The 25,270-nt window shown below is 37.0% G+C and overlaps 1 protein-coding gene across 1 annotated transcript in view; it reads right to left on the bottom strand.

Moving 5' to 3' along the window:
• Positions 1-23,394, bottom strand: part of LOC129049689 (uncharacterized) — a 41,254-nt gene extending 17,860 nt beyond the window's left edge. The window contains exons 1-3 of the transcript XR_008512942.2: positions 22,970-23,394; positions 22,814-22,863; positions 18,182-18,237 (exon numbers count right to left, since the gene is read on the bottom strand). The gene's annotated coding sequence lies outside the window, so the exon portion shown is untranslated. The remainder of the gene's footprint in view (positions 1-18,181; positions 18,238-22,813; positions 22,864-22,969) is intronic.
• Between the last annotated feature and the right edge of the window lie 1,876 nt (positions 23,395-25,270).

The raw sequence follows: 25,270 nt of genomic DNA, 5'->3' as shown, positions 1-25,270 counted from the left end.
GTTAGCCTCATATGTGGCACATAATAGGTATTCATAAGTGTTTGTTGTATTTGAATCTGAATTAGCCACCATTAGGAAACCTAGCACTGTTTTTGGTTGGAAGCTTGAAGCGCATGAAATATCCTAAGGATCTGCGACAGATTATACAGAGGTAGTTCTATATAATCCTCAAAAAATCTGGAAAAATTGTATCAAATTCTCAGAAAAAGTCAAATGTTTTCTGCTCACACTCACTTATACTACTGAAGACAATCAATAGAAAGAGAATGCCCAAAATTATCTATCTTCTGTTATTTCTAACATAATCTAAGTTGGACACAGTAGATAATATTTATTTATGTTAACCGATTGTGTTGAGGAATAAATAGGTTATAAAATATTATATTAGCCTTAAATAAGAGAAAGGAGTTTTAAATGAGGTAGTAGAGCAAAAAGAACATCGCTACAGAAGGGACTTGGTTTTGAAGAATGAGGCCAATGGAGCTCCATTAACCAAACAGGAGGAGTAATTGAAAGGCAATAAATAGTCTTAACTCATCAATTCCTACTTATTTTATTAAATTATAGTATTATCTATTCTCTTTAGATTATTTATGTCTATTATATGCATATGGCAGAAATACTATATAATGGTGTACTACTGTGACTCTCTCCCCGACTCCAAGTTCAGTGATGTTTTATTGGTGGCTTGGAATCAGCTATGATGAAGTATTTACACTATAGAAATCAGCCAGTGCTGCAAATCAGAGCTTTTTTTTCTTTTCCATTTTACAGAGAACCAGCTGTTAAACATTTGTCAGCATACCACTGAGTATTGGTCTTCTATTTGCTTTCAGAAAGACATAAATTCTGACCAACTGGCTTTGGAAAGGAGATAGGTCTTTTTAACCTTGTTCGGAGGCAATTCCCCATGAGTCTCTCCTGTTTCCACTCCTCTCGCAAAACAAGGCACTTAACAGCATTTATATTGAACCATGTTTTCAATGATTTTTGTAAAGTTATACAAAACTTGAAAGTTATATTGTCTCTATCCAGAGCAAAAGCAGGCACGCATGTTATCTGTTATAAAAGATTCCAGTTCCCGGTCACGTGCGGTGGCTCACACCTATAATCCCAGCACTTTGGGAGGCCAAGGCAGGCAGATCACTTGAGGTTATGAGTTCAAGTTCAGCCTGGTCAACGTGGTGAAACCCATCTCTACTAAAAGAAATAAAAGTGCAAAAATTAGCCAGGCGTGGTGGCAGGTACCTGTAATCCCAGCTACTTGGGAGGCTGAGGCAAGAGAATCACTTGAACCCAGGAGGCAGAGGTTGTAGTGAGCCGAGACCGCACCACTGCACTCCAGCCTGGGTGATAGCACAAGACCCTGTCTCAAAAAAAAAAAAAAAAAAAAAAGATTCGAGTTCCCTAAGCTCAGCATTCCTCTCCTATAACTCAACCCACTGCCTGTGAAGGAATCTACCTGGGCCCATCTGTCACCTCTGTGGAACTTGGGGGCAAAGGGAACAAACCCAAGTCTGCTGATGGCTCACACAGCTTGCTGTGCTGTATTTGTGTCACCCTATGCCCCAGAATTCCAATGTCTTCTGCCAGCCTCCATCAAACTGTAACAGGCTCACTTGTTAGCTTGCAATTAGGGTGAAATCTTAGACACATCATAATTCTTAATAATCCTTTCCTGAGAAGAACAGTAGTCTCATAGCTTGGTATAACCTACAATAAGGCAAGGAGGGGCTAAAAGGGTGTTGTTGCTGTTGTTGTTTATATTTCAACATGTTGATTTTCCTAAATGTAGTTTTTAGGAAAATCAACATGTTGAAATGTAAACAACAAACAAACAAGTTGCTAAATCCTAAATACTTTCCTAGGTCCTTTTCTACCTGCCAGAATCTTCATATGCTCCCTATTCCAGACTGGGCCCCTTCTGCCTCTCTTCCACAGTATAAGCAAAAAAGTGTATTGTCAAGAGTAGGAGAGGTAAAAAGACGGGGGGAAAACGTAATAGCTCAGAAGGAAAGATAATATCTTTCGTTTTCAACAGTGAAAATTAAGTTTAAGCTGCCAGTGAAAAGTTTAAAAATCCAAAGACTGTTAGAAAAATAGTGAAAATAAAAAATAAACCTGTTTTGAGGAAATGGCCGTTAATATCAGAGTAATTAATGAAGTCCCCTGGGGAAAATAGTGCCCAAAGTTTCTAAGAAGACATTACTTTAATACTTGTATTATTATTATTCTCATATGATACTATATCCATTTGAGAAATATTCATGTTTTCTAACAACACAGAATTTTATCTTTTAGGGGGTCATGATACCCGGAGGTTGTGTCCTCCTTAGCCAACCCTGAGACTCTATGCAGCCATCTTCCCCTTTAGTTATTCTGACAGGCTGTAGGCACTAAAGGCCACTGTGAGAGTCACCAGAATGAAGATTTGTGAAGCCAACTTCTGTATTTATCACGAAAGCAATGCTTGATTCAGGTGGCACGTGTTTGGAGCATTGCCATCAATGTTTATGATAATTAAATTGCACCCATTCACGAATAAGTGGGTAGTAGCATTTACAGCCTATCACCCCTTGATAGTATACTCTGACATAAAATCTCTTTAGTTTAACATTTTCATGTCAGTGACTCTGTTTTATTTCTCAAAAACAAATGAGGAAAGCATAGCAATAGAAAGATAATCCATTATACACCAACATGAACTTAAAGGTAGACAATTTTTTTTTAATCTGGTCCTCTGCATTCTTTACCATTTACAGACCTGTAAGAAGAGCTTTGGAATTAATTTGCAGTTAGAAGTCAAAGCAAAGTTTTCATCATCTGAAAACAAGCAGCAAGGAAATAATTTTTGTGCAAAACAAGAGGCTTTTTAAAAATAAAGACATGTTGATGAGCAGTTGATTTTACCATCTTTTTTTCTTTCTCATACCTCATTAAATTGGATTTAAAATATAATATTTCAAATTAACCTAATCAGAATATATTGCCCATATTTAACCATATAGTACCCACCTAGAGAATAGAATTAAGGCCCATTCATAGTAACAACTCATATTTCTTCTGACTTTGTCCCCTCAGTCACAATTTTGGGATCCCCAGATTCTCTTGAAATCTGTCTGCTTCTACCTGGGAGTCCTCAGGAGCAAATCTATTCTGCTTCCACTACCTGCAAAGAAGCAGCCACGGAGACCCTACATCTGCAGTAGCCATGCCTCATGATGCTGAGTTGTCATAATGCTAAATGTGAGAAATCTCTGGAAGCTACATTGTGCCAAAGCCATGGTGTACTTCCTCCTGAAAGGGGAGGATGCATCTCTTCCTTTTCGGCTTTGTGCCTACAGACCAAAGTAGAGATGCTTAATGTCCTCATGTCTTAAGTATACCTATTCTCAATGTCTATTCCCTGTAAGTCTTGTGTGGCACTGGACCAAGGATAGCACTGAGAAGCTCAAAGGTGCTAAACCACCAGAAACACAATTTAAAAATCTTTAAAAATCAATAAATTGGTGCTGTGATCTAAATGTGTGTGTCCTCCCAAAATTCAAATATTGGGATTTTAACCTCCAAGGTAATGATATTAGGAAATAGGGCCTTTGAGGGGTGATTAGATCATAATGGCAGAGCCCTCATGACTGGGATCAGTGCCCTTATGAAAGAGGCCCTAGACATCTAGCTTGCTCCTTCCACCATGTAAGAACACAGCAAGACAGCACCATCTATGAACCCGAAGATAGGCTCTCACCAGACATCTAATCTTCTGGTGTCTTGTTCTTGGACTTTCCAGCCTCCAGAACTGTGACAAATACAGTCATGTTGTTTATAAGCTACCCATCTTACGGTATTTTGTTATAGCAGCCCCAATAGACTAAAATAATTGGCTTTGTCAAATTTTAAAACTTGTGTTATAAAAATCCACTGCCAAGAGGGAAAGAAAGGAATGCCACATACTCAGAGAAAATATAAAGAATATATTTTTTAAACCCTCAAAGCTTGACAGGAAATAAAACCCAAGCCATATAATTACTTTAAAACATTCAGAATATTTGAACAGACATTTCAGCAAAGAAGGTGGATGAATGGCAGATAAGCATATGAAAAGATCTTCAACATCTTTAGTCATTAGGGAAATGCAAATTAAAACCACAGTAAGTTACCACTACACAACTCCTAGAATGGCTAAAACTAAAAAGACTGACCACACCAAATGTTGGCAAAGGTAATGGAGCAATTGCAACTCTCCTCCACTACTAGTAAGAATGTAAAATGGTACAACCCTTTGGAAAACAAGTTGGCAGCTTTTGAAAAATTAAACATAAACCATAGGACCTCACCATTCTATATCTAAATATTTACCCTAGAGAAATGAAAGTACATGCCCACACAAATATTTATCTAAGAATGTTAATAGCAGCTTTATTATAATAGCCCAAGCTGAAAACAACCCAAAAAAGACAACAAAACGTAGTGTGTCCATATCATGGAGTACAATTCCATATCATGGAGTATGACTCATTGAGACACACAACATAGGTGAATCCAAAATAGCTATGTTGCCTGAAAGAAGCCAGACAAAAATAGTGCATACTGGCTAAATCCCTGTATCTTAAATCTGAAGACATACCAACTAATACACAGTCACAGAAAACAGATCAGTGATTTCTCGGGGATATGGGAAAGACGGAAGAGAGGAGGAATTACAAAGTGGCACAAGGAAATTTTGGAGTGTCACAGGTATGTTCGCTATTACGAGTGTGGTAATGGTTTCATAGGTATATAAATAAGCTAAAACATCACATTGCACACTTAATATATGAAGTTTCTTGTATGTCAATTATACCTCAGTAATGCTATTAAAAGCAAATGAAACACACACACACACAGTTTTTCCAAACTACAAACAGCAAATATCACTTGAAGTTTTAACTTTATTTAGCACTAATATTAAGAATTATTAACATTCATATCAACTTCCTAACTTCTAAACAATCTGCAAACCCTAAAGTAAATGGAGATTTGGAATGACACTCTTTGTAGAATCTAAGAGGTGACATTTCCGAGACTATTGAGCCCTTACAGGAACATACAAATATCCAGCCCTAAAAACTAGAAACAAGCTATCTCTGAAAACGCCTTGTTATGTGCTGTTTTATATCAAGTCACTAATAGTCTTATTTTGCACTTTAGTGAAAGAGTAAAATGTTAAATTACCACAGTTTTTTGTTTTGCATTGTTTTGTTTTGTTTGAGACAGAGTCTCGCTCTGTTGCCCAGGCTGGAGTGCAATTCCCCAATCCTGCTCACTGCAACCTCTATCTCTTGGATTCAAGCAATCCTCAGCCTCCTGAGTAGCTGGAACTACAGGCGTGTGCCACCACGCTCCACTAATTTTTGTGTTTTTAGTAGAGACAGGGTTTCGCCATATTGGCCAAGCTGGTCTTGAACTCCTTGCCTCAAGTGATATGCCCACCTCCGCCTCCCAAAGTGCTTGGATTACAGGCATGAGCCACCATGCCAGGCCATTACCACAGTTTTTGAAGCAGTTAAATGATAAATTGCTATTCTTTAACAAGAGAGTCTTGAAACCAATTTGAGAAAGACTTGATACAGGGATCCTGGATGAGGAGTTCACTCTTCTGAAGTTTTAGCTTAAAAGTGATGCAGGACAGGTAAGCCTCAAAATTGAGGCTCAGCCCAGGAAGTTCCTTAGCTCAGGAGGCTCCTTGGCTTTGCCCTTGGAAAGAATTCAAGGGCAAGCCCTTGGTGTTAAACAGCAACTTTTATTGAAGCAACAGTGTACAGCAGCAGCAGAGGTACTGCTCCTTGTGGATCAAGGCTACCCTATGGGCAGTGTGCCCAGAGTAGCAGCTCAGACACACTCTGTACTCACATTCATACCCACTTTTAATTGTATACCAATTAATGGGCAGTTTATGGCCCTGGTGGGCATGTCTTATGGGGTGTTGCTTCTGCCCTGGACTCTTTTTAGCTAGTCCTCAATTTGTTCCACTGTCCAAGTGCCACCTCCAGAGTTGAGTTTTGCCTCCTACTTCAATGCTATTGTATTATGAATATAATTTAGTAGACATATTGCTAAAGAAAAAGATGTAATTCTATAATTGTAGAAATATTTGCTTTGAAATCTGTAGGGAATATGGCTTTATGCCCAGAGAGAAAAAGGTTTACTGGATGGGACTATGGTTTTGATTTGTGAACATCCTGTGAATCAGACATTCTGACATAAAAGAGATTATGCACAGTGCTTGGCTGGTACAGGAAAAGAGGGAAAACCTGACACTGTGTAGCAAATTATCTGTTCACTAAGTTGCCTTTCACTTGAATTTATTTTTGCCAAATATGAAGATTGCTGTTTCATATAATAGACTTTCTTTTGACACCTGCAGAATGTTTCCAAGTTGATTCATTTACCTTGGTGATATACTTCAAATCCTATTTCCAGGCTTTCTTCACAAATTCCAGGACCAAGATCAACTGCTTGCTGTGTTTATTTCTCGAATAAGAAAGTACCTTGCATCATTCGAATAGATGTGTCCTAGATTATGGTCAGCAAGTTTAAATAAACAAATGCATCTTCTGATGGGTGTAGTGCCCATATAATGAGTGTACTTAGGTAGGCAGTTCCCTATAATTAGTTTGTAACCTTTCACAATAACCCTCACTCCTATTAAAAAATCATTATAGGTTTTGCATTTAACCCTGCCTTGGAAACTTGGTTTAAATTCTAAATGCTTTGGTCATGTCAATGCAGCATAAAGCAAAATAAAGATCTGAAGAAGTTAACTTGGATACAGTAAATCTGGGTAATTCAAATGTATGTTGCTGACCTGTGAAAGCTAAATAATTATTCAGTCCTAAATTTGTCTCTCTTACTAAGTAAAAAATTTGATTCAGCTAACACAAACTAGAAATAATTATGCATTGTACCCCTGGTTGCAGTGTCCAAGCTTAATTAAAAGGGCTTTGGTGAACTTCTGAAGGTGTTTCAGCTCTCTCTATAGCTTAAAATTTTCCACCAAATAATATAAGAAGAGAGTCAATAGAAAAATTGACTGTGTTTAGTAATAAAAGATAACCTGTTATTTTGTAGACCGGAATTGACTGGACAAGTAACTCGATTACTATAATGATAGAAAGCTCCTAAGAGTTTGTCTAACTTCTCTCCTTCTTAGTCAACATCAATCACAGAAAGCATTGTGTTACTGTACAAACTTATTTCTACCAGCAAGAGCCAAAGCTAAATTAATACAGATTGATTTAGCTTACTGGAGTACATTTTTAGTGTAAACAGCTATCAACTTGGCTACGGTTGATAATCGTATACTATTTCCAACTTGCTAATGCACTCAATGCACCTTATTATACAAATGTCTGTAGTATCATTATAATATTGTAATGAAGCAAATTTCATAATATTGAAGTGAATGAACGTGAATCACTGAAATAAGAGCCTCCTTCGGGAATTTCTAGAATGCACATTCTAACACCAGCAAGAGAAATGAAAACAAAGCCTAGCTTTAATGATTCTGTTCTTTTTCTAGACATTCCTTCACTAAGAATATATCTATCAATGCTAGTTTTTATCTATAGTCAGAATAAAGATGAAATTTTCTAACAAGGAACCAACCTGTGCAGGATTGTGTAGAGAATTACAAACAGTACATTTATGCCTCCTCCAGTGTTTTCTGCCTTCTCAATTACATCCTTCAATTGCATTAACATTTCTTCTCTTGGGAATTTCCCAGTAACTGATCAATATGTCCATTAGGATATTTTCCCTGATATCATATTGAGTTTCTGTTCTCATTTGCTATTTTCCCCCCTATTAGTGCTAATTGGGTCCCCTTGGATCGAGAAGAATAATGCTGTTCCATCTTGGCATTCCCTCTCAAATGCTGTAAACAATGATGCACAGCTTTATTTATTATGCATTGAATACATTTAAATTATCCTCAATAATTCTGGGTAGATTGTAATTATGTCAACTTGCCCTTCTTCAAAAGTTCTTAAACTATCTGATCTTTTCAAAGATAAAATATTTAAAATGTATTATAATACGTTAGAAAAAAATGCTGAATTCCACACCAATGACTTCTAACTGTAGTTAAAATTTAACAAAAAAAGAAGAAAGAGAGGCAGGAAGGAAGGCAGGAAGGCAGGAAGGAAGGAAGGAGAGAAGGAAGGAAGGGGAGAAGAGAGAGAAAAAAAGAAAGGGAGAAGGAAAGAAGAAAGAGAAAGAGAGGAAGGAAGGAACAGGGAGATAGGTAGGGAAGGGAGGGAGGAATGGGGAGAAAGAAGGAAAGAGAGGAAGGAAAGAAGGGAGGAAGGAAGGAAGGGAGGAAGGAAGGAAGGGAGGAAGGAAGGAAGGAAGAAAGGAAGGGAGGGAGGAAGGAAAGAAGAGAGGAAGGTGGTTTACCAAAAAATTAGATGCTTAATTCCACACAAAAATACATTTATAACTGTTTTCACTATGAAATTGATAAACCGAATTTTTAATTTAGAGTAAAATAGTATAACTTTAAAATTAGTCCAGTTCTTACACTTAATGAACTTAAAAGTTTGGTGACTCTATTTTCTTTTGTATTTTTTCCTCTCCTCTGCTAATATTCCCTTAAAATGTCTTTTGTTCAAACCATCTTAGGCACTGAAAAAATGCTGGTGAATTGACAAGTACAGTATGGATGAATGATGGGGGAAATAAATACTTACAAGTAGGATTAGAATGCCTTTGTTCCATAAGATTTAATGTGTAACATGGGTCACCATATAATTTATCTATGGGAATCTATGTTTGAATTACCTATTTTCATAAACAATAACTTACAAATAAGTCAATGGTATGAAAAAAATGCGAAGGGAACTGTTCTAGACTAAAAGAGACAAAAGAGATCTAACAACTAAGCATCATGTGAGAATTTTATTTGAATTTTGTTTTAAACAAACTACCTATAAAAAGATATTTTTTAGCCAACTGGGGCAATTTGATTATGGACTGAGTATTACATGATACCAAAAAATATTGTCAATTCATAAGGTATGATGATGGTCTTGTGGTTATGTAATAAAAGTTCTGTAACACTTATGGACGCATACTGAGTTAGGAGTAAAATGATATGCTGTCTGGGATTTGCTTGAAAGCATTTTAGGAGCAGTAAAGCATTGAAAGAAAGGTAGGTTATATGTGAAGTAAGTGAGTTAAAACTGATGAGTTTTGCATGCACTAGATGGTGCATATATGGATATTCATTACACTATTTCCTTCTTTGTGTATGTTTAAAACTTGTACAATAAAATATTTTTTAAATAATACAAAAGTAATATGTTCTCAATATACAAAAGTACAAATAATACGAGGCAAGTATAAGTTAAAATACAAAATTCTCCCTCCTACCACCCACAAACCCTACTCTTAGGAGGAAATCACTATTAACAATTCCGTGTGTATATCAATAAGGACATTTCTATCTCTATATATACCGATTACACAGTTTTTTTACTAATATGTTTTTTAACCTTTTTTTAAATTTTTTGAGACAAGGTCATACCCAGACTGGGGTTTAGTGACATGAACATGGCCCACTGCAGCCCCGACCTCCTGGGTTCAGGTAATCCTCCCAGCTCAGCTTCCCAAGTAGCTGGGTTGCAGTCATGTGCTATCGCACCTGGCTAATTTTTATATTTTTTTGTAGAGACAACATCTCATCATGTTGCCCAGGCTGGCCTCCAACACCTGGGCTCAAGCGATCTGTCCACCTCAGCCTCCCAAAGTGCTAAGATTACAGGTGTGAGCCACTATCCCTCGCCTTAATCTTTTTAAAATTAAAGCTATATCTTGAAGATTTTTCCATGTTAGTGAATTTAGATCTACCTTATTCTTAGTAACTGATACAGAGTATTCCACTGTTTGGATATTTTACGTGGATGCTTTTATTTTTACATTTCCGTATGAATACATATTGAGTCTGTTCCCAGCTTTCAACGATTGCAGGCAGTATTACAGGGAACCTTTCCATACATGCCTTTTTGTACATGTGTCTGACCATGTCTGTAGGATGAAGCTGAAGAAATAGAATTGAGAGGCTAAGTTAGTGGACAAGGGTGTGGACACTCCATTCAGGCTCCCTGGGTCCTAATTTCAGTGCAGTTACTGACAATCTGAGTGATCTTGGGCACATTGTTTAACTGTCTCAACATCAGTTTTTTCTTCTGAAAATGAGATTAATAGCAAACTCATTTACTTTGTAATGTTATGAGAATAAACGATACATATAAGGAGTTCAGAACAGCTCATGACACACGGTGAGTGATCAGTAAATGTCAGTGATCATTATTGTTAATATAGCTTGGGTAAATTTATATTCCCACCAATAAGAAAATCGATCCTTTTAACCTAATCTGATGGAGGAAAATCATCTCCTTGCTTCAAGTTCAATTTTCTTACCATTTATTAAGGTTGAACATTTGTCTATGGATTTCCTGGCCACCTGCATATTATTACTGTGGAATATTAATTAGTGTCGTTTGCCCATTTTCCCACTGAAATGTAAACTTAGTGATGGCAGATTCCAGAGAGGTGAACAGCCACCCACAAGTCCTGATCAGACCTAAATTTCTAGATAGAGAATCTGCATACTTTAGTTTTAATCTGTCCTAAGGAAATTCCAGAGGACATCCATCTACAGGTTATGTATCAGACAGACACTCTCACCAAGATGCTGGATAAAATTCTATTTTAAAACATTGGTTATTTGAACCCTCTAGGAGACAACTCAGGTAGTAAATACTTAAAGGGCTAAGATCACGGGGAGAAGAAAAGTACATAAATGCGAATTCAACATTCTCCTCCACGTTGCCCCTTGATAAATTTGCCAATTTTTAAGCACCACAGGGCCTAGTGGCCAAGCAGAGCTTTCAAATTTCAAGCTCAGAGCTTTCAGCAAGTTTACAAGGATGAGAAAATAAAAACTGATGTTTAAGAACCTTCAAGGTAAATGCCTTGGCTTAAAGTTAGACCCCAGAAAGGCTATGTCCTAGGATTAAGAACAAACCAAAATATTCCAGACCTTACATGGACCTAAATTCCATCACACATCATCTTAATCATTGATTAAATCAAGGTGATCTACCCTTACACTAACTGCCTACCAACAGAAAAGAAAATCCTCTCTGGAAGGAATATAAAACCATCCAAATGTCAACAATTTTATGCACCTAATACCCAGCATTCAATCGAAAATTACTAACCATGCCACGGGACAGGACCAAATTACTGAAAACAAAAAACCAATACAATGACAATAAAAAGAAGACAATGGAAATGTATTCACAGCCAGGTACAGTGACCATGCTTGTTGTCCCAGCTACTCAGGAGGCTGATGTGGGAAGATCGCTTGAGTCCAGGAATTCTAGGCTACGGTGAGCTATGATGGTACCACTTCACTCCAGCCTGAGTGACAGAAGAAGTCTCCAAATCTTAAAAAAGAAAGGAAGGAAAGGAAAGGAAAGGAAAGGAAGAAAATAAAAGACAGAAAAAAGAAAAGGATTCACAGACAATCACATAATGGAGTTATCATTTATGGCCAAGAAACATGAAACATTTCCTCCAAATAACAATCGTACTGACAGCTAACTTCTCACCATCAATTATGAAAGAAAATAACTTTCAAGCTATATTTCTATGCCCAGAAAAAATAACCATCAAAAGTAAAGAAGTTTTGCAAGATGAAAACATTCTGGAGATTGGTTGCACAACGATGTAACTATATTTAACGCTTCTGAATTACACACTTAAAAATGGTTACAACGGTAAATTTTATGTTGTGTATTTTACCACAATTTTTTTAAAGTGAAGGGAACAGGAGAAAATAAAGTGAAGGAGAAAGTGGCTTTTGTGGTATGAAAATTGTAAAGTTCTTTTTAAAATAGTAAAGAAGAAACAAAAAGATTTTTAAACAAACAAAAACTAAGAGAATTCATCATTAGCAAACCAGCATTAAAAGAAATAGCTATTCAGAGGAAAAGAAAATAATCCCAGGTAGAAATAGAGAAACACAAGACAGAATGAAAAGCAATGTAAAGGGTAACTATAAATAATTATAACTGCAGAAAACAATAATATTCTTAAGGGAGAAGGACTAAAATACACACACATACATAAAATATACACATATATATATGAAAATAAAGAAAAATGCAGAAGTATAGTATATAAATTCAAAGTGTTCTGGTGTCCTGACATTATTCAGGAAGTGGTAAAAGCATTGTTTTGTAGATTCTATCAAGTCAAGAATTCTTGTTGTAATGTTGATGACAACCCCTAGAAAATATTGTAAAATAATACATAAATAATTACTAATAGAGGAGAAAATAGACATAAAAATAATTCAAAAGAGGTAAGAAAGGGGAGAAAATTTAAAAAACAACAAACAGAAAACAGACAATAAGATGATAGATTTAAACCCAAATATATTAGCAATTTAGATGCAATTTTCCAATTGAAGAAAAGCATCACACTGGATTAAAAAATAAAACCCAGTATTGTTTATAAGAAACACACCTTAAACATAAGGACATAGAAGAATTAAAAATAAAATATTGGAGAGGCATATTCAATGCAAAAACAAGAGAAAGTTGCTATTACTATACTAACATCAGAAAAAAAGAAATATTACTGAAGGTGGTGAATATAATGATAAAAGTGTCAATCTACTAAATTGATTTAATGATTATAAATTTGCATACATCTAATAAATAATAGTAATAGCCTCAAAGTACTTGAAGCAAAAATTGACAGAATCAAAGGATAAATGGGTCATCACAATTAGATTTGAATATATCTATCTCAGCAAAGAAGCAGAAAAAAAAACACACATTTTCTTAAGTGCATATTAAACATTTGCCAAAGTTGACAAAGTGGTGGGCCATAAATCAAGTTTCAAAAAATTTCAAAGAATTAAAGTCATTAATCTTATGGTATTTGGCTAGAAATCAATAATAAAAATAACTCGAAAAGGGCTAGATGTTTGGGTAAAAAGCAGCACACTTTTAAATAACCCATTGGTCAAAGAAATACTCACAAGAAAAATTTTGAGCTCAATTATAACAGAAAATATGGTATATCAAAAAGTATGAGATGCAACCGAAACTGTGCTCTGAGTGAAATTTGGAGCCTGAAATGCTGATATTAGGGAAACAAAAGGGTATGATTCAATGATCTAAGTGTCCATCTCAGTAAGTAAGCATGTGCTTTTGATTCTTAGTATGTGGGTTCTACTTCAATTTTTTAAAGCTTACTTTTTAAAAAGCTTTTAAGAAAAAAAACTCCACAAAGTCCAGTCTCGGATTCTATACTAATTGAAAGGATCTCAAAGTCTCTTAACGTGCTTAATAAACCACAGTCAGCTCCTTGCTCCTCCTTAACATGCATTTAAAATCGTGTGCACACCCTAATCTCCCAAGGGTTTTTATTTGCTTGCTTGTTTTTTCAATTTTGTATGTATTCTAAAGTTAGATTAGCTGTTTCAGAACCACTCTGCAGCAGGAAAGAATAGAAAAGCACTCAGTGCTTCAGACTTGCCCTTCCAGAACAGGCAGATACAAGCCCCTGAGCCAACAGAAAAAACTAGTTACTCTCCAGGCATTCATCTCACCACACCCAGATAGCAAGAAATATCTATTTAGCATATATATTATGACACTAGCCTCAAAACAAGCTTTGCTAAGTATGAAATTATATAGGCAATACCTGACCTCCTTTCCTAACACAGTAAAATGGAAAGTTAAAAGTCCTTAGTTGCATGTTTTAGATTATCTGAGCAGCAGGTGTTTCATTACTGCAATGTACTACAATGGACATACTAGTGTACCTTATTCATAAAACTAAATACTGTTTTGAGAAAGCAATAAATTCAGTATTTTAGTTCTAGAATTTAACAACTAATGTATCTGAAAGAATTTTCATAATGTACATGTGACTTTTCACTTGAAAAAGTATTTTGGACATGGGTGTATTAGTAGAAGGTATTCAAACTTATTCCCCAAATAAATAGAATTAGAATATCTGTGAGTACCAATTAGGAAGGCTTCATTGAAAACATCAGATTAACTGAATATCAATGTGATATATCCCAGCCACACTAAATATTCAAGAGCTTTATAATTTTCTTGCTTTCTTTTATAGCACTAGTATGACACTAGTACATTTGTATAGTTTTGTTACACAAAAATGTAGGAAACTGCTTCTTCAGTGAAACGGCTAACTTCATTTCTCATATTTTCCTATGTATAGAAATATTATTAGAAATAATACTCTTGAGAAATCAAAAGTCTAGTGCTTCTCATTGTGTGCAAGCAATGCATTGCCTTAAGCATGGAGGGACAAAGAACCTTCACCCTACCCTACACCTAGGTTTCTGTGGCAGCAGGTCACCTCTACAGCCCTTATAATCAGTTTTCTTTCTCTAGTCAGGACATGAAACTCAGAAAAAAATAAATTTCTCTGCTGTAGCCATTTCTTCTTGAATGTTCCCAAGTCCCAAGTCAATGTCTCACTGTTCTCTGAATTATTTTGAGAGGAGGACATTCCTTCTTCCTGCGAAACACACCCAGGGACTCCTTCTGGAAGTTTGCAACAGCCTTGCAAGTGGGGAGGGAGGGATGATGACTGGAAAGAAGGAGTTTAGAGCAGATATTTAATCCCAGACCTTGATCGTTGTTGAAAGGAAGATTTATGCCCTTTCCATAATACATGTGCAACAGGCACCACCCTTTGTTGAAAGATAATAAGCGTCTTGCAAATCTCTCCCCATTTCCTTCTATTTCTTCACTGCTCATCTCCCTTGCACATTTAAACTATCAGAACAGACGCTGTACTCCTGTTGCTCACTCCTTCTGCTTCCACTAATCCTGATCTTGATGGCTTTCTATTTGAATTCTGCAGCCACTTTTTAAAGTGCTCTTGGAAATTACCAATACCTTTCTCTCATTCAAAGCTAAAACTCTCTTTCAGAGCAATTATCTTTCACAAAAGTGCTACCTATTTCAATGTTCAAAATATCTGGAATTACAGAATCAAATATCCATCAATTTGCAACTAGAGCCCTTAAATACAGATAGGAAAAAGAGTCTTAAATGCTATTCAATGCATTGAGACACTATTAAAAAGCAGCTCTAAATGACATTTTATAAATTTTTTTCCATTTATTTGTCAATTTTGTATTGAAGTGTCTCTAATACCACGGTAACTCATTCTTACTTAAAAGATACATTTCAGAAGAAAAATGTGCTCTTTCTTCTCCCCAGAAGCAACTCAAATAATAACATCTTCTGCTTGGATAGCATTCTACTGACACTTCATTTTCACATAGCTTCTGTAATTTAACCTTTCAAATAACCACATGAGGTGGGCAAGGCAAGCCTCATTAATTGCATTTTAGCACCAGAACCATCAGTCAGGTAGCTAACACAACATTCTGGCACTTTCACTATGACACACTTTGCCTCTTCAAGCATTCATAGCAACTCAAATATTCATAGCAACAATCCATCACCATAGATAATATCTAAGCAGCACTAAAAAACATGACATTTTCATTTTCTATAACATCTTCATGCAAGAAAATGAAATGCTGAACATAAATTCAACCCCCAGACTGTAGGACCTAAGGGATAGTCCTCCAGGGGTGAAAGTACCCAAAGATTCTTCTAATTGCATGCTCCAGAGTCTGCTATTTGGTTAGACAGGCATGAGTCCATCTCTTTCTGCTAAGGGGAGAGCTTAAGGAAAGAGTCTTCATGAGCTTACCAGGGTATGCCAGTTTGTGACCCAGTTCCAAAAACCCGAGTGGGAGGAGTGCTAGAATCTCAGCATGTAGGTCTATGTGCAAGAAAGAGGTAATTTCAACTCCCCCTCACCACTCCACCCCCGCCAGTCCAGAAAGAACTTAGACTCTGTTTCTTGGTAAGAAGACAGGAATTCCAATGAAGGGAAGCTTGCCTAGGAAAGGGCTCACAGAAAATTAAGAGAGCCACTATTGCTCATTATTGGAGGTGGTCTGAGCGACCTAAAAGTGAGTGGTTGAATTTCTCACCATAGCAGAGAAATTATGACATACAAAATGCTCCTTATGGCTCTCCAGCCTCAGCAGCCCTGAAATACTGAGGGTTCCTGACTGCATCACGCTCTTCCAGCTCTCAGAATTTGCACAAATCCTGGTTTAGAATAAGCTCCATCATTACCTACCTATCTCCTACTCATCCTTTTTGACACAGCTCAATCATCGCCTCCTCCAGGAAATCTTCTTTCATGATCTATGCTCCCCACCAGCAGCTTGCATGCTCTTGCAGAGCCCTGTATTTATCTTTATCATGGTTCTCACCACACTGGATTATCATCCTCTTATCTAGCTTACCTAAAAGCCTAAATTATTGGAGGACAGGGGCTATGTCTTCGCACCTTGGTAGTCACAAAAACTTAGCATAGAACCTCTACATAATATACACTGAATGAATGAGGGAAGGAAGAAAGTCTTACCCTGATTCCACCCCAGAACTTCGGATACTTCTGGCCCTTCCATTTGGTAGGATACCCAAACCTTATCTCTGAATCACTGGATTTACCTCTTAGCTCTACTCTTGCTCATACGCTCCTTGGGAATGGTTGAAAGGCTCTTGACCAACACAAGCCTAGTGAGACCCTACAAGTAGAGGGAATTTTGTCCTCCAGCCAAAGCAGGGGGATACAAACAGACCCATTCTTGCTCCAGTTACTTCTAACATCACTGCCATTACCAGGCACAGTCCCACCCAATTCCAGAATACACTGGATTATAATTTAGCAGGTTATTAGTAGCTCGCTCTCCACCCGGTTTGCTTTGTTAAAATAGTCTGGTGAGACACTCCTTGTCTGCTGTTTTGTTTTTGTCACAGTTATCCTACCTTCCCTGAGCTGCCAATATGCCTGAATCCCTTTTACTCACATTAGCTTTTCTCAGTCTCTCTACCAACAAGCCAAACTCTTCTTTTGCATTCTAGCACTAAAGCAATGACCTCAGGTGATCTGCCCACCTCGGCCCCCTGAAGTGCTGAAATTACAGGTGTGAGCCACCGTGCCTGGCCCCTTGATAATGTCTCTTGTCTTAGGCCAGTACTGCTTTTTCCTGTTAACCAGCTGTCCTTGAAATCCATGTGGCCCAGCATTTCAGATTCCACATCGTGCTACCTGCCTCCCCTAGATTGCTTTCCAACTCTGCCCTTCGATTTCCACACCTCCTTCTGAACTTGGTTTAGGACAGCCTGTTCTGCCCTGGGGCCAGGACCTGTACTTTGCTTTGAGAGTTTTCCAGCCCACATTCACTCATTTTTGCCCTGTTTATTCCAAATTCAACTTTCAGAAGCATATTTCCCACTGAACTTAAGAATAATCAAACTGAAAGGCAGCATATGACATTGTACACTTTGAAGATAATTAAACCACTCCTACATGTTCCCCTAAGAGTCATTAAAAAATATTTCTGATAGATCCCACCAATAACATTGATGGAATAGTTGACCAATCATTTAGAAGAACACTATAAATCAAGCCAAAATTAAGAGTCTGAAATATTTGGAGAGTTTTCTTTATAAACTTTCATGTGATTACACCATAGCCATTGCGTTTTGTGGCATATTCATTTTTATAAGTCTATTTATGAGTACAAAGAGGTAGCCACCACTGCATTAGCTTGCCAGCTTGGATGAACTGCTGCTATTTTAACCACTTCCCCCTTTAGAAAGAGGATGGCCAACAGTTCCAAATTCCTAGGGGAACTGTAACTGTTTGTGCTGAGAAAACTGAATGACACATCGTTTAGAAATTTGTTACTATTTAAGCCACTATCAACTTGACTTTTTAAAAATTTGTCCAGAGTGATTTCTTAAGGTCCAGAGTCCAATACCTCCAACCCTACCCCAAGGGTGACTGGTCCCAGGAGCAGAAAAGTATTCTGTGAAAGAGCCTAGACAATCAGACACCAAGAATCAACACACTCTAAAATGGGCTGAGCCAGTGTTCCCCAATGGACCAAGAATATCACCTTCTCTTAAACACCGGTAGTGATAATGACTAGGGCCTGGCATTGGGCTAGAACAGCCCAAGGACTTGGCAACTTAAGAACTAAAAGGCTTACCTATGGGACACTTTTGGAGGAAGGAAAAAAGTCCAATCTGTGTGAATAGCCATGCCCTAGAGCAGAAAGGAACCGAGAGTTACTTTCTGTGAACCTATTTCTGACCATATCTGGCTGGAATACAAGCCATCCTAACCTCAGATGCCTACTCATTTCTAACTTTGTCTATTCATTCAGTTCTGCTCTGAACCCAGGTTAGGTAGCTTTCCTTGGATAATATCAGGTCAATCCTGTTCCCTTGATAATGTCTCTCTTTTTTTTTTTTTTTGAGACAGAGTCTCACTCTGTCACCCAGGCTAGAGTACAGTGGCACAATCTCGGCTCACTGCAACCTCTGCCTCCCAGGTTCAAGCAATCCTCCTGCCTCAGCCTCCCAAGTAGTTGGGATTACAGGCACGTGCCACCACTCCTGGCTGATCTTTGTATTTTTAGTAGAGATGGGGTTTCGCCATGTTGGCCAGGCTGGTCTCGAACTTCTGACCTCAGGTGATCTGCCTGCCTCGGCCTCCCAAAGTGCTGGGATTACAAGTGTGAACCATCACGCCTGGCCCCTTGATAATGTATGTTATTTGCCTTAGACCAGTACTGCTTTTCCCTCCAGATTTGACCTCTGCCTCATGTTTGCCATCCAGCAATGATTTGCACTAGGGGCCCCAATCCAAGACAAGCCTAATGGCATCCAAAAAAAAAACAAAAACAAAAAAACAAAAACCTGGGCAAAGAACTGTTAAGGCTCTTTTACTGAGCTTTGCAAGCCAACAAGTTAACCTGCCATGTTTCTTGGATACTGGCAGAAGACACAAGTCTCCTGGGTCAGAGACAAAGAACTTTATTACTCATGATGTAGTCAGCACCCTGAGCTCCATTTTCATGTTGCTCCCCCTATCCCTCAAGTCCCATGGGAGTTACATGGAGCACCCTAGGTAGATGCTACTCATATCATGAGTTTGAGCTGAGAAACCCCGAGCTAGGAAACCCCAATCTTTTATTATAAACAATTGGGCTGCAAGAAAACCTGTCCAATAAACAATTGGGCTGCAAGAAAACCTGTCCAACTTTTGCTCTGAAGGAAGACATTATTTATGATATGCTGGACTGAATCTGCTCCAGAAGTTTGTGTCCAGAAGTTTGTGTCCAGAAGTAGATACTATCTCTATCTTGTTTTCACTATCAAATATCTTTTAAAAGATTATTCAGGAAAAATGGCTGTCAGTGCCTCTGCTCACAAGATGTGCAGAAACATTAGAAACCTATGGGAAATGGCTCCCAACACTTAAGTTGAAAAAGCTAGTGAAGGAATGACACAGTTTATGGACATCTTAGAGAAAAAGACAAAGTAATCAGTAATCAATACAAATTTTTCATCCATTTGCCACTTTTCTAAATAAGCACACAAGCATATGTCAACAAAGGTCATTTCTGTTCACCAAGGAAGATTTTCATTTTGTTTTATTAATTTAAATGTATGTTGCTCTTTCAATCATTGGCACTCATTTGAATAAATGTTGCAAAGCTGCAAAACTTAGCAAGTGAGACTTTTGAACATACCAAGTACTATCTATTTCATGGAAACTACTTTTTTCAAATATTGTTCCATCACTCCACTCATAAATTGTTTGCACATATCTCTTGATTCTGAAATTTCTATCTCAAAGACGAAAATGTAAATGACACAAAATCCTGAGATTTAATTTAGTCAAATATAAAGAAAAAATACAGAACACTAATATATTAAGATTATGCTTCCAACTACAAAGTAGAGTTGATTACACTCATAGGGCAGGTAGACATGTGTTTAAATTACAGAATTAGTTCCGTAAGTTCTCCCCATTTTGTGTGGCTTTCTTTTTGGGCATAGCAGCTTTTTCTGAGTAAATTAAATTATTCCTGGCAGAAATGGCATGAGCAACATTCAAGGAATTCTAAGTATTATAATGATTAGGCAGCACTTTGCAAACTATATTCTGGGAAGTACAAATGTCCCTCGTAATGTTAACCCGTAGTCTGCCACTTCAAAAATTTCTTGGTCAAGTAAGTTTGGTAAACTATTAGAATGGCTTCTTGCTGTAGAATTTTTCAGAAACTCTAATTGGGTTAATGTATCTCATGAATATCCAATAAGGGAGCTGGGCATGGTGGCTTATGCTTGTAATCCCAGCACTTTGGGAGGCCAAAGCGGAAGGATAACTTGAGGTCAGGAGTTCAAGACCAGCCTGACCAACATGGCAAAACCTTGTCTCTACTAAAAATATAAAAAGTAGCCAGCTGTGGTGGTGGGTGCCTATAATCCCAGCTACTCAGGAGGCTGAAGAACGAGAATTGCTTGAACCTGGGAGGTGGAGGTTACAGTGAGCTGAGATCGTGCCACTGCACTCTAGCCTGGGCGACGGGGCAAGACTCTGTCAAAAAAAAAAAAAAAAAAAAATCCAGTAAAGGGTTAGAGACATGGTATTAAACATTTCTCAAACTTGTTTCACCATGAAAAAATTTTAACATTAGATGCTTTATGCTAAGGGACACTAGAGTTCCACAGAACCCAATCAAAAAACCCTGGACCACAACTCAGGCTGCATGTGGGACAGGAATTGTAAAGTTATGGAGTTAGCTGGGAGTTAGTTTTGCAAAGGACCTTGAATTACATGCTAAGATACTTTATTATGTAGACAATGGTGAAACATCCTTTCGACATTCTTTTTTACTATTTGGCACAATTAGACATAGTCATTTTAGACAGAAATCTATTAAAAGATCCTAAAAACTTTCTAGTTTGCAATAGATTACTCCAGAGAAGTAGATCTACAGAAGTAGATCTACAGAAGAGAATTACCTCTGTAAACAACCCAATTTCAAAACTTAATAGCCTCTTTAAAAAGTCTCCTTTATGTCTAAGAATTCCCACAAAGTCGTTTTTAAGTGAATTTTCCTTTTTTTCTGTTCTGCATTCACTGTTTTTTTCTTCAGAAATGAGCTGAGATATCAAGTCCATTTATAGATTATCCCAGTCTGAATAAGCTGACTCTTCAAATCTCAAACTTTTTATTATTTTGGCTTATTTTCCAAAGCTTGGTCAGCTTTGGGACTGTCTTGGATATTCCTACCAAGTTTATTTGTTCTGACATTCAAGGAATATTTAATGAGCAGCTACCTGAGGCAAGGCATTGTAGTAAGTGCTGAGAGAAATAAAGGGATTTAGACATTCCCCTCAATATTTGAGTACACTTTAAAAAATTCTACTTTAGATCAAATCTAGTTTCTTTCAAGCTTTGTTTTGTGATTTCTGCATCTTGTAAGAGCCAAGTGTATAAAGAACAACTCAGTCCATCAGTCAGTGAAAATGTATTGAGCTCCTACTACAGCAAACCATTATGTTAAATGCTGGAGAAGCAGCAATGAACAAGACAGCCCTAGTTTCTCCTCTCGTAGAACTTATAAATTTAGCTATAGCTACAGACAATAAAACAAAAGGGAAATTTTTGTTAGCTATGTGCCCTAAATTCTAAAAAAAAAGTTATTATTTTAAATGGAGATAAAATATATATGGCAAAATGTTAATAACGAAATCTAGGAGGATGGTATATGAATATTCACTTTACTATTCTTTCAATCTTTTCGTTGATTTGAAAATTTTCAAAATAAGAAGTTGGGGGAAAGATTTAAGAATGAATCAAGTCGCAAAGTTAAAAAAAAAAAAGACTCAAATTTTTTTCCGTAATCTAATACCTCTTTATCTAGTTGTAACATTTTGAGGTTCCATGACTTGTGATTCTGTTGTTTTCATACCAGAATCTCAAAGACAGAAGGCAAAAGATTACCATATGAATGAAAGTAAACTGGGATTGCATTTTTCCCTACCACAGGATGCCCTGCTGCAAGTGAACACTGTGCCTTTTGAATTTGGCCAGGGTTTTTGTAAAACGTTGTATAAAATATGTCAGCATATTCAGTCTGTGGCTAAGTAAATAAAGAGGATTACAATGTTCAAACATGATATTTGTTGCCATTCATTGGACATTTGTTAAGCCATTTTCTAAGGCAAATATATATGCTTTAATGAGTATAATAACCTATAACCACTAAACTCAATGCATTTGCTGTATATATGCTAAAATATATGAGAAAGAATCTCTTCATTTTACTAGTGGCAAAGACGGACTTGTAGTGTTTCCAAATAAAACAAAAGATGTTAAGAGAGAGTGTGAGTGAATATAAGTGGCTTTTAACACTGTCTTTCCCTTACCCTTAACCCCAGTCCCGCCAAACAAAGAGTATCATTATTCACATTCTTTATTTTATCACCATTTCCTAGTTGCCAGATGCAACTTTGACTCTGATGCATGACATACCTGTATTTTCAGCAAGCAATGCATATAGGAAAAAAAACAAGTGCATAAAAATGAGAGTCAGTGATCAAGAGGGAAAAGGAGCATAAAGGAATTTAATGGAGAAGAAATATAAAATCAAAGTCCTGCTACAGATATTCCCAAAGAGTAGAAATACAGGTTAATGACTAAGTGGCATTTTGCCTCTATTCATTTACTCAAAAATGCATTGCATGTCTGCCATTAATCAGGCACTACCCTAGGCAGAGGAGGTAAAATAATACAATATAGTTCTTACCTTTAAAAAACTTACCAGATTCCAGCTAAGTACTCAGACAAGTAAAAGAGAATCCAATACGCATGCTAGAGATAAAAAGATGGTAAGTGTAGTTGAAACAGCAATGTGGACCTTGGAATCAGACTCAATTAAGTCTCTGTCATTTACAAACTACCTCCTGGACCATATTACCTAATCTCTCTGAGCTTCAAGTTCCTCATCTGTAAAACGCAAAAAATAACTTAGCTTGTCCTATAGTTGTAATAATTAGGAATAAGGAATGCAAAATGTCTGGCACACATAAATACTTAAAAGATTATTATTACAAATACTTCAATAGGGGTATGTGCATAATGGTCAAGAAATACCAGCTTTTTCCCTTCTATAATTATGTAGACTGATGAATCCCAAAAGTTATGGTATCAATTCATGTCCTAAAAGAAATTGGGATTTTGAAAAGAACTTGATGATAAGGCTTTTTACAAAAATGAGGACAGCTGTGGGAGACTCAAAAAGGGATGTTGAGTCCCCCAAAGGCCAATAATAGAAGAAAGACATTGCCACCCCTAAGCCCAAGCCCAGTGAGAGGTAGAGCCTTGGAAGATTTTCCCCTCTATAGAAACATTTCTGGGGTGGAGAGGACAGCTCAGGCTGTCACAGTCTGATGTCATAAAAGATAACTACTGTATCATTCTCACTCAATAATCAGCTGGCTGACTGCTATTTCATTTTTTTTCATTTAGGTTGCCTGCAAAAACAGAAGTTGCTGTCCAGTGAACACAACAGTTTACATGGTTCATTGAAAAACAATAAATTGGAAGTGAGTGTAAATAAAATATTAAGATGATCAAATAACCAATACAAGCATTCCTGCTCAAGATGTGTGTTAAACTCAGCAGAATATGGTGGCACCATTGTCTGGAAATTGTATCTCTATAAATCAGGTTACCTATTTTAGCCATGAAACAGTCTATAATTGAAATTCCTTGGTCTTTTTGCTCATGAATTGCCGCTAAGCTATGAGTTTTTATAGTGGATTTTTTTTACTTACATTTTTCATTTTACCTTTATCTCTGTTAAAATAGTTTTATTCAAGCACTTCACGACTTCACATCAACACACTATATATTCAATTTAAATTAGCAGCGCTTGTCTAACTTCATGTCATCTACAAATTTGATAGGCATGTCTGTTTTTCGTTTCTTTTTTTTTTTTTTTAAGAGACAAGTTCGCCTTGTAATGCCCAAACTGAATTTGAACTCTTGGGCTCACGGGATCCTCCCATCTCAGCCCCTGGAGTAGCTGGGAATACAGGCATACCACTGCACCTGGCTTGATAAGCAAGTCTTTCTGTTTTTTTCTAAGTTGCTGACAAAAAGGTTGAATCCCGCAAGGGCAAGAACAGAGCCATATATACGCATTCATTTTAAAAAAATTACTGAGTATCTAATATGTATGAGGCTTTATATGAATTATTGGGGATACAGACAATGTAGAAAGAAGTTTAAAATGTTGGCTAGTAATAAATACTACAAATAAGTAAAATACAGGAATAAACTAGTGGCTAGGTAGGGTATAGGCAACTTTAGACAGGAGACTAGGGAGGCCTCACTGAGCCCTAAATGATGACAATGAGACTGTCCTACGCATACCTGATGGAAAAGTGTTCCAAGGAGAGGGGACTAGGAAGTGCAAAGGTCCTAATGTTAGAAAAATTTATATTTATATTATTTATATTTATATATAAATTAACTTTATTATGGAAGTTTTAAAACACAGAAAAATAGAGAAAAAAGTACAATGACCTCAGTGTAGCCATCATTCAGTTTTGGTAATTATCAATATTTTATTATCTTTATTTTATCCTCTCTGGACCCCAAAATTTGTTTCTTAGCGTATCTTAAAATAAATGCCAGAAATTGTATCATTTCACCTTATAAATACTTCAGTATATATTTAAACCCTAATTATAATATCATTATCATATCAAATAAAGTAACAATAATTCCTTGGTGTTAGAGGCTATTGGTATATATCCAGTCCTATAAGAATTGTTTCGGGCCTGGCGTGGTGGCTCACGCCTGTAATCTCAGCGTTTTGGGAGGCTGAGGCAAGTGGATCACGAGGTCAGGAGATCGAGACCATCCTGGCCAACATGGTGAAATCCCGTCTCTACTAAAAAAAAAAAATACAAAAATTAGCCAGGTGTGATGGCGTGCACCTGTAGTCCCAGCTACTCGGGAGAGTGAAGCAGGAGAATCACTTGAACCCAGGAGGCAGAGGTTGCAGTGAGCCAAGATCGCACCACTGCACTCCAGCCTGGGTGACAGAGCGAGACTCCACCTCAAAAAAAGAAAAAAAAAGGAATTGTTTCTTGTTTTCAAAGAGCTTACAATCTAAAGGCATGATAAGATCTTTATTTAAATAACCAAGAGAAGCAAACATCATAAGAAAAGTAGATATAAAGTGCCCTGTGAGGTCTAAGAGGGAGAT

The sequence above is a fragment of the Pongo abelii genome, chromosome 14 (genome assembly GCF_028885655.2).
Source record: "Pongo abelii isolate AG06213 chromosome 14, NHGRI_mPonAbe1-v2.0_pri, whole genome shotgun sequence".
In the NCBI taxonomy this organism is placed as follows: domain Eukaryota; kingdom Metazoa; phylum Chordata; class Mammalia; order Primates; family Hominidae; genus Pongo; species Pongo abelii.
The sequence above is the reverse complement of the archived record's forward strand: the minus strand, read 5'-3'. Positions and strand labels throughout refer to the sequence as shown.